The sequence below is a fragment of the Scardinius erythrophthalmus genome, assembly GCF_964197995.2.
Source record: "Scardinius erythrophthalmus genome assembly, chromosome: 22".
NCBI classification, from domain to species: Eukaryota; Metazoa; Chordata; class Actinopteri; order Cypriniformes; family Leuciscidae; genus Scardinius; species Scardinius erythrophthalmus.
Genome location: NC_138242.1, coordinates 22729702 through 22740784, shown reverse-complemented (window position 1 = coordinate 22740784; position 11083 = coordinate 22729702). Strand labels below are relative to the sequence as shown.

General features: G+C 40.6%; 1 pseudogene across 1 annotated transcript; it reads left to right on the top strand.

Moving 5' to 3' along the window:
- The first annotated feature begins 1089 nt into the window (after nucleotides 1-1089).
- Nucleotides 1090-2018, top strand: LOC308682829 (putative nuclease HARBI1; annotated as a pseudogene). The gene has a single exon. The product of its transcript is annotated as a putative nuclease HARBI1 (transcript).
- The last annotated feature ends 9065 nt before the right edge of the window (nucleotides 2019-11083 follow it).

Below are 11083 nucleotides of genomic sequence, written 5' to 3'. Positions count from 1 at the left end.
TTATTTTTATTTGAAATGAAAACACACACATTTAAAAAAAAAAACTAAAAACAAGAAAAACCCCACCCCATCCTCTTCCAGCAGTCCGCTCATCTGAGACCTACAACACAAACACTGTACATTGAGGATATTTATAACAAGTTTCAAATATCGATGTATTGAATTAAAAAAAAAACTTAATGTCAAATACTCCACAATAATTTCAGACTTCCTCATCTGATGTGGAGAGACCAGCTTGTCTGAGTGTAGCCTTTAGGAGGCGGATCTCAAGTCTGGCCTTGGTTTGCTGCAGTTTGGTCAGAGTCAGTTGTTTCTCTGCCCTTTTAGTCTCTTTTTGCAGAAGTGCCTTGTAATCATCATCTTTGTTTGATGAAGGGCGCTTCAAGCCTTTCCTCTGAGATCCTGTGGCAACTACCACTGGCTCAACCAATGAGGATCCAGCTTCTTCCTCAGGAACAGAGCTGAGATTCAATATAAATACGCTCTCTGGATCAGCCTCAGGAGGAACTGGCAGATTCTCCTCCTCCTCCTCCTCAATCGAAGGCTCGCCATCCCTTGAATACCATGGAGAGCTTGCGACTTCTCACCTCCAATGTCGAGGACCACATCTGTGTAATCTCCCCTCTTAAATGGCTTGTTGCCTGTTTGTGGCTTTTTGGCTTCAGCATGGTCATTTGTTGCCCTGGCCTTAAGATTCTTCCACCGCAATTTGATTTGGTCTGTGGTCCTCCTCTGGCCAGACCCTATGGCATTCACATTTTCTGTGATTGAAATCCAAACATCAAAAATCCATTTTCTTTTTGTTGGTATCCTTAGCAGAATTCAAACTTCCCACTATTGTTCCATAATGGCACCGAACACCCTCTAGTAGTGCATTGGTTTCAGCAGCAGTGAAGTTACAGCTTCTTGAGTCCATGGTTCCATTCCTTTACTATAGTGAACATTGTTCATCAATTATGGGCCTTGGGTCCAATTGCCTCAATTGAACACAAGCCAAAACTAATCAGTTGTAATAGGTGTGTTTGAAAAGACCAACTACACAGCCATATAAATCAGCCTTTCTCAGAGGATTCACAGAGAGACAGTGAAATGGCAGGTGTTGTCCGGTTTCGCTTTGGGAAGGCTGATATAGAGTACCTTGTGAACCTTCTCAGGCCAAAACTTCAACACAGAACCCAAAGGAGTCACGGTCTGTCTGTGGAAGACCAGATCCTCATTGCTCTCCGATTGTATGCATGTGGGACTTTCTATCAAGTTGTTGGTGACTATATGGAGTGGTGAAATCAGCTGTGTGTGATGTGGTGAGAGATGTGTCAATCGCACTGGCCAGCCTTGTCAATGAATTTGTTTCTTTTCCAAAGGACAACCAGATTGCCCAGGCCAAGCGCAGCTTTTTTCTTTTGGGGAATATGCCCAATACTATTGGAGACATGTGCATATACAAGCACCTCGTGAGAATGAATGGGAGTTTATAAACAGAAAGGGGAGGCACAGAATCAATGTCCAACTTGTGTGTGATGCTGAGCATCACCAACTGCGTTGTCAAGTGGCCTGAGTCTGTCCATGATGCACGCATCCTGAGGGATGAGTTATGGTATATAGCATGCGCTCTATATAGAGACCTCCAAACCAACCGACCGGATGACATAATATTAGGAGACAGTGCCTACCCACTCCTACCATGGCTGATGACTCCTTTTCTAACAGCAAATACACCGGCGCAGGCACGCTTCAACACTGCTCATTGCAGAGCAAGATGTGCAATTGAGCGTTTAAATGGAGTTCTTAAGAGGCGCTTTGCATGCCTTAACTACCTGAGAGCAGAACCACAGAAAGCATGCAACATAACCCTTGCCTGTATTGTCCTGCACAACATCGCTACTAAGCGCAATGTCCCTCTCTGTGCTGACAATGATGCACCTGAGCCCCTTGGAGACCCTAACCAACCTCCTGCATTCTGCCAGAACGAGCAAACAGGACGTGCAACAAGGGACGCAATAGTTAGACACTATTTCTGATTTGGATTTGTTTTGGATTTCAAAAATCAGTGATTGCCATTCTTTGCATTTTTTTGGTTATTCTGTAATCATTGCATGCATCACTAATAAATATTCTAAAAACAAAAATATTTTCGATTGTGATGAATATATATATCAATTAGTGACAGAATAAAATGTATTGTTTTTAGTCAATTTTGACAGCTGTTTGGGGGATTATTTTATGAGGCCAAACTCTTTCTTCTTTGCTGTAGGCCTATACTGAAAGGCTGAATACGTTAAAGCCTACCTAATCACTGTAGCCTGATGGATGAACAAATAAAATTAAAACCTTATGAATAAATAGGATACTGCATGATCCAAATATAGTATTATTTGATACATTTTTAAAGTTTTCATTTCATTTTGGGCATGAAATCCACGCTGAATCCACCCTTCTGATGGGATCAGTTTAATCCAGATTTTTTGGATCAAAGTGATCAAAAAGTTCTGAAAAACCCAAACTAAAGGTTTGATCCGGATCAAAACCAAGATTGGATTACGTGATCTAATCCGATTATGTAATCCATTTTTTCTTTTGAAAAACCCATTTTCAAGATTTGATCCAATCCGTTATCCAAAATCCTAGTGGATTACTTTTGAAAAACCGGGCCCAGGAGAGATTAGCATGGTAATGGATATGGCAATGTTGATGTATTTGATCTTAGTGGAATAGATCTGCTATGCGGCTGCAGAGCAAACACAGAGATCCACTACTGGATTAATTCGGTTCGGTAGTATAGATAAAAGCACCCCCCGCAATGACAATTGATTGGTTGGGTCCTTACATGCGCTTCATGGGGCACACTAGCACACACACGCAAGGTATCTCGCTCCCTCTCTCTGCCGTGCGCGCGCTCTTGCTCGCTCGCCCTAGGTTCCGGGAGATTTTAACTGATTTGCGGGGTGAATCAGTTCACCCTCACATCAGGGAGCCGCTATCGACATGCGGGAGACTCCCGGAACTTCCGGGAGACTTGGGATGTCTGGGATGTGATAGGACGAAACTGTTTATTTCAATTAACAAATTCAAATAACCGATTAATTAAAGCACCCACTAATGATGTGAAACAGAGATATTTTACATGTCTAAAGCATATTAAGTCAATAAACAAGTCTTAACCAACTTACTTTTTACCTGAGAACCATGAGAAACCATTATTAGCGAACTTCTGTTGACTCGAGAACTACTGCCTTTGGATACCTGTTATATTTCCAATACGTTTTATTTGTTATACGTTATGCTTTTCAGCAAAGTACATCAAAAACATAAATTCTGTGTACATTTGAAAAACATACGTTTGAGTTTTGATCGAGTAACTTGTAGATCTGTGCTGACTTGAGCTGCTAACTGTTTCAGATGGTTCAGTCCAATTTGGTGAAATAGTTCATCCAGTTCCTTAAAAATAACAAATTGTTTTGCATCATCACTCTCGTAAACGCGCTCCGGACCGTTTGCCTGAGTTGAGGCTATGGATTACAGGAAATAATATTGTAAATAATGTTTAGTTTTATTGCACAGACTAAGTGTTTAGCTTCATAAGACCTTGATGTGTCGTCAGGAGCCACGGGTATCAATTTTGCCATACATGTATTTGCTGTTTGACTCTCAAAATAACTGTAGCCACTAGCCAGTGACTTGCATTTTATGAATCACCAAGGACCACGGTTTCAACTAAAAGTCTTCTTAACTGTTCTACTGAAGAATAAAAGTCACCTACATCTTGGATTGCCTGAGGGTGAGTAAACTAAGAGCAAATGTTATAATAGTCTGCATGGGACTGCAACTTTTCTCTGCAGATCAGGTGTAGTAAAAAGCAGTTGTAGTGTATGAGTTCATGATCAGGGGAGTAAAGACTGAGTTTAACTGAGCAACTAGGTTTAGCAGTGTGAAGTGTGCTCGTGACCAGAAACTGGAGATAAGTTTTTTTTAATTGTTTTAGATTAAAATGGGTTAAAATGAATGATGTCTTACCAGACATGGACTTTTCCCTCCCACATTTAAAAATCCAGCACAAATCACTTTGTTTGTGATAATTTCTCCATAAGCATTATAACAGGCACCGTTGTTGACAATTGGTATCATCACCTCCTGCAGTATGTCATGATTCCTGCCTGTGACAGATCAAAGGACAATTTTGGCAGCTTTTAATGGCCATTTACAGTACATTTTTGAGCTTTAGAGTATTGTTGTTTTGCAAGCAAATATTCGCTCACCTCCAGACTGAAGGCTTCCCCATCCAGTCACCCAGCTCTCTGCACCTTCAGCAAATACACTTCCAGCAGCCGCCAGACAGACTGGCTTAATAATGTGAGAGAAATTCACAGAAGAAGAGAGCTGGACCAGTGCTATGTCGTTGGAAAACTTGAGATGGTTATAGTCAGGATGCTTGATAACTCGACTCGCTGTCCTGTATGTCTCATGAGGGTTTGAGCCTGATTGCCTCCGACGTCCGAAGTACATCAGAATGTCAGACGCATTGTAGCTGTAAATAGAGAAAGTCTACTTTAATCCCACTATTATCAATTTACAATTGTATCTTAGTGTGATAGTTCACCCAAAAATGAAAATTAGCCGATGATTACTCATTCTCAAGTCATCCTTAGTTTATATGACATTCTTCTTTCAGACAAATACAATTGGAGTTATATAATAAAAAAATGTCCTGGCTCTTCCAAGCTTTATAATGGCAGTGAATGGCCATTTTTGTTTTGAAGTTCACAAAACTGCATCTATCCATCATAAAAGTGCATCCATCCATCATAAAAGTGCTCCACACGGCTCCATGTGGTTTATAAAGGCCTTCCAAAGTGAAGCAATGCGTTTGTGTAAGAAAAATATCCGTATTTAAAACTTTACAAAGTAAAATAACTAGCTTAGGGTTAGAGACTTCAAAGCAGAAAAAAAATTCACAATCTTGGAAGAGCCAGTAGCCTATATTTTATAATATAACTACGATTGCATTCGTCTGAAAGAAGAATGTCATATATACCTAGGATGACTTGAGGGTGAGTCAATTTTGGGTGAACTATCCCTTTAAGTTTAATTTAAGATGTCAACATACTCATTGAAGCAGTGAGCTGCAGATAAAACCCAGTCTTTATTGATTAGACTCCCACCACAGAAATGGCCTCCAAAGAATCTTTGATGAATGCTGACTTGCCACGGCCAAAACCCGTGCTTTGCATCCACCCCTCCAATAATCCTAGTTTTTAGGGTGGCTTGACCACATACTAATGAGAGAAAAAGTAATATGAGAATTCCTTCAAATGCCTCACAGACATACAGTAGAAGACACATTCTGCGTGGAACAAGAGTTTTATGGTCATTATGACAACTTACCATCTAACTGGCAGAGGGAATCTGTGTGGGTAGTCAAAGACAAAGACAGTCATTTGTACAGAGCTGATAAAGTGTTACTGTTAAACACTAACATCAGTGCTGGCACGTACCATTGGCATGAAAACAAGATAAAACCTTCACCTGAATAATGGTATTTAAGGATTTTTAGCCAAAATCCCTGTTAAATTATTTCATAGTAATAACATGAATACAGTACAAAATCTTTAACTAAATTAGGCCAGTTTTACATGCAGTGTGTGTATGTGAATTAGCAGCAGGCTTACATTATGCTTTCACACTGGCAGTGTTTCTGCTACATAATAGAACTGCATCTCATAAACAGAAAATACTTCTGCTTTACAAGTTATCCGGTTTTGACGGATACTGAAGTTTCAATGTATGAAAGACTACACTGCAAAAAATTATTTTCTTACTTTGTATGTTTGTTTTGTTTCCCAGTCCAAATATCTTCAAATTCTTAAATCACAAAGCATTTACTAGATAAGTAAAATGACATAAGAAATTATATCTTGTTTTCTAAAACAGAAAAAAAAAAAAAAAAAAATCAAGTTTAGTTAAAGGGGTCATATAATGCCATTTTTGTACAAGCTAATAAGATTCTTTAGGGTCTAAATTAAAAGTTATACTTTAATAAAAAGTTCTCATTAGTATTGTAAGAAAACACTCATTTTACCTGGTCAAAAACAGCTCTGTTTTCAGCACGCCGTTTAAGTGCATGTGTCTTTAAATGATAATGAGCTTTGCTCACCCCGCCCCTCTGTTCTGTGCGTACACCGTTTGTAATAATAACACAATAAGCATAACGTGTTGTTCATTATAAACGTGGATTATGAATTATATTGAGAACGTCGTACATAGAAAACATGCCGTAATGTACCTGAGTGTAAACAGCTGCATTCATCATGAAGCTTGCAGCAAGCGATTTGCAAAGATTAATATAAAGGCTAATAAAACGTTACACTCACTTCAGTTCTTCTGGAGGTGCAGCAGGAACACGAATAGTTGGTACCGATCCTTTTTTCAGGAGCAGCTTCTTAGCAAAACCAGCTTTATAACGTTACTGACCCTCGTTTGTAAAGCAGTCTGGTGTGTGAAATGATTCGCGCAAACATGAAAGCATTGACGTTGATCGTGGGGAATATTCCCTTCGAAAACAAACTCACTGACAAGCCACTGCGTCTTCAGCGGTTCGGGTCAAAATGCCTGCTGTGTTCATTATTACACCCAAGAACAGAACACCACAATCGCTTAAACGCCATTCTGCTCATAGACACTGCTCCAGCGTATCAACAATGATGCGCGGACTATGATGATTGACAGCTGGCTCACGAGCGAGGGCGGGTCTGTGTTGAAACGCTGCCGTCAATCAACAATCGTGGGAGGGGCGTCCGACCGTGTGACGTCACACGGTCGAACGGCTGGATTTGAGATGGGGAAAACATATAAGAAGATTAAAAAAAAAACACTGGATGGATTTTTATCATTTTTTGATGGTTGTGTACAGGCACTGCCAACACACATTTCAGTACAATCAACTTGTAAAAGTGCATATGCCATTATATGACCCCTTTAAAGGGATAGTTCACTTTGAAATTAATTTTTGATATGTTTTAGCTTACCTCAAGGGCATCCAAGATGTAGGTGTCTTTGTTTCCGCAGTAGTTTCAATTTTGATATTTTTAGGTCAAACCGTTCTTGTCTGTCAGTCATATAATGCAGGTCGATGGTCACTGTATCAAAACACAAGCACAGAGTCCAAATTAAAACAATTCCCCATCGTCCAAATTAAACAATTCCCCATCGTAAGTACACATTGATGGCCTAAGACACGAAACGAGCGATTTGTGTGAGAAAACGAACAGTATTTATATCGTTTTTACCTCTTGTAACACAGCACACGTCTAAATGATCTGACGGCGCGGGCGGGTATAGATATATACATAGATGTCGCCTTTGCTACTGCAGTTCATTGGAACGAAACCGTAGCCAAGGCGACATTTATGTATATATCTATACCCGCCCGCGCCGTCAGATCATTTAGACGTGTGCTGTGTTACAAGAGGTAAAAACGATATAAATACTGTTCATTTTCACACACAAACCGCTCGTTTCGTGTCTTAGGCCATCAATGTGTACTTACGATGGGGAATTGTTTAATTTGGACGATGGGGAATTGTTTTAATTTGGACTCTGTGCTTGTGTTTTGATACAGTGTCCATCGACCTGCATTATATGACTGACAGACAAGAACGGTTTGACCTAAAAATATCAAAATTGAAACTACTGCGGAAAAAAAGACACCTACATCTTGGATGCCCTTGAGGTAAGCTAAAACATACCAAAATTTATTTTCAAAGTGAACTATCCCTTTAAGTTAAACCAAACTAAATTATCTGCCAATGGGGTAAGAAAATAAAATCTTAAAGGTATAGCGGAGGATGTTTTACTTCCTGGTGGGTAACCTATACTATTGGTCCTCCTAATTGTCAATCATTCTGGTGAATCAATCAAACTTTTCAAAAAGTGGAGAGGGCGGGTCTTATCTAAAATTTGGAAAGATCCTCCGCTATACCTTTAATTCAAATAGAAAACAAGTTCATTTTTCGTACCCCATTGGCAGATAATTTTGCTAGTTTTTGTCATTATTCCTGTCTTGTGTTCCCCTTGTCTTGTGTGCATTTTTGTCAGTGGTAATATCATTGTGTTCTTGTTGGTCAATGTTAGAGGATCTGTGTAACAACTGAGGCTTAGCCTGACAGTTAGCCTGCCCTGGACCAGGCTAGTTTCCCAGCATAAGTTGCCGGGGTAACTGAGTTTGAACTTTTTTAAGTTTGATTTATGAAACCGAATCTACCAAAAATAAGCCTGACTAACCGAAATAAGCCTGGCTTATACTCTAATCTTGGTTTATGGAACAGCCCCCTGTTCCCTTGCCTGAGTCTAGTCTAGTTTTGAGTTTGTTTAAATAAAAGCTGCTGCAAGTAGATCCTGCATCCTTCCCTGTGCTTCAACCTGCATTTGTGACAGTTTTAAACAAAATTTAGATTACTTAATTTAGATCAATTTTAATTTAATCAAATCAAATTTAATTTTAATCAGAAAACAAGATAGAATTTCTTATGTCATTTTACTTATCTGGTAAATGCTTCTTTATTTAAGAATTTGAAGATATTTAGACTGCATGGAAACAAGACATAAATACTAAAAAAGTATTTTTGCAATGTATAAAATGTATTAAATATTAAATCTTTTTGTGTATCATGCCATTACTTTTGAACCATGGACTCTATTATTTAATTTAAAAAGAATTATTAATATTATCATATTTGACCATTTTAAATAATGACACTATTGTCATTTAGAGCTGTGTTACAGCAGAATCGGAACAGTCCTCATTGTTGAGTTTCCATAATTGATTCTGCTCTATAAACATAAAATAAATATGCTTTAAAAACTTTTTTTTAATGTGACTTGACTTTAGACATATCAATTTAAATACAATTTTTTTTAAATACAAGTATGGGATTTATAAAAAGACCAAAATATCAAACAAATCAAAACTATCTTTTAGCTTCTAAAAGTTAACTAGCCTACAAAAGCAATTTCAAGCATTTAACCACAAGTCTTTAGATCCAAAGGTTTTAGATGTATCATGAGAAATAAACAATTCAGTCAAGTCTGTTGTGGGTGTGTGCACAATTTTTTTTTTTAGGAATTCAGTTGCTTGTCAGTTATTAAACAAATTAATTAAACGTTTCATTAAACTTAAATCAAATTTTTTCATGGTAGGCTATAGATTTTACCTGCTATGTTGAGAAGTATGGTTCCGGCAATATACAAAGCTGTGTTAATCTTCATCCTTATCTTCTGGTCTGTGATATTACTGCCGTTTCCTCAACTGTCAGGTTAAATGAGATCTAAAATAATTGCTGCCATTTATCAGGTTTTTCATTGGTGTTTATTTAGAATTTACCCGTTACACAACCAGTAAAACCAGCATTTATGCAATAACAGCAGTTTCCTAGGAACTATACTCCCATTTAAAGAAAAGCAAGAGCAAAAAATTAAAACAATGTGCTAATTTCTTGTCAAGACTTTCATTTGAAATGAAACGTTGATTCAAAATAGTTTGTTTAAATGAAAAAGTGTTATAAATCTGTTTTGAAATACGTTGTAGGCCTAGTAGGCTACGGTTCAATATGTAGGGAAGGAAGAGCAGGGTCGGCTTGGGAGACTGTGTGGTTTATTCAAAAAACAAAATAAAAATACAAAGAAAAGGTGCGCACACAACACTGAAACAAAACAACTCAAAGGATCTCGCTTTTGAGCCGAATTCTGACTCGTGCGACTCTTTTTCGGGTCGGGACGATTTTCAGCTTTGTCGTGCAGTGTTCGTGCAGTGTAGGCTACAGGGGGAAAGGAGAGGCGATTAATCTTCCCCACCCGGCAATCGGATGGTCGGATGAATTTCTGTTAGAAATTTTGGTCGCTCCTCGTGACTATATCGCACAGTTGAAGCAGAGCTACGAACCGATTGCCCTAAACTCAGTGTTCTCTTACGAGAGGTTCTCTTGTATTGCGTAAGTAGCTTACGCATCGGGAAAGTCTTCTTTCTTCGAGATCTGAAGCCAAAAAATTATCCTTAATTTTGTATTCATTGTCAACGCAGTGCAGCAGCCGACAGACCTAGGCAGGCTGTATAAGCGTGCTCATTGGCTGCTCGGCTGCAACTGCTTAAGCCTATCGGTGAGCGCTCTGAACGCGGCAACCAATGAGCTTCGCGCCCTCCACACCCTTCTAACCGTCAGAATGGGCGTGGCCAGCGTGTATATATTCAGCGCTCACAGGCTAAAATTCTGATTTTCTTGTCTTCAGCGACGCTCTTCGCATCGCTGGATCTTGAGAGCCGCCGCCGTTGAAACCAGCGACCGGCAAGCTTAGGACAGCGCCTGAGGAAGCCGGCCGTCTTCGCCGCCTTCAGCCATCCGTGCCTGCTACGCTATCCGGCGACATATCCTTTACATTATTACTGTTTCTGTGTGTACTCTAAAAGAGCACGAGGCGTTTTTGTAAAAACGCCTCGTTTTTGCGGCTCGTGCCGCGCCCCGCTCAGCTACGGAGACCGCCACCTCTCTGCGCTCTCCGCCTGGGCCGCGGGCACGCCGCCACCGCACTCTCCGAGTGCGAAGAGTTTTCAATGTCGACCCTGCGGGCTCGACTTGAAGCTTTCGACCAAGCTGTCGCTCCGCCTGTCCCTGCCGGGCCGCGCAATAAGAAGCGCCGCTCGCAGCGACCACCGGAGACTGTTGTGACTGAGGAGCTCGCCGGAACCTCTCCCTCGAGCTCTCTCTCGCCCTCTCCCTCCCGGCCGCTCAACCGCCGGCTCTGCCCGCGCCGCCGCCGCGTCAGGAGATGAGGCGAATGTGATAGATACCCGTACTCTCCCTCTGTTCGAGCCGTGCAATACGCCGCTCACAAGGGATGGCAGAAGCGGACGGTCTCGGAGCGAGTTTCCTCTCCCTCTGTTCGAGCCGTGCAATACGCCGCTCACGAGGGATGGCAGGAGCGGACGGTCTCGGAGCGAGTTTCCTCTCCCTCTGTTCGAGCCGCGCAAACTGCGCCGCTCACAAGGGATGGCAGGAGCGGACGGTCTGAGCTCTCTTTACGTTACAAGAAAGCTACT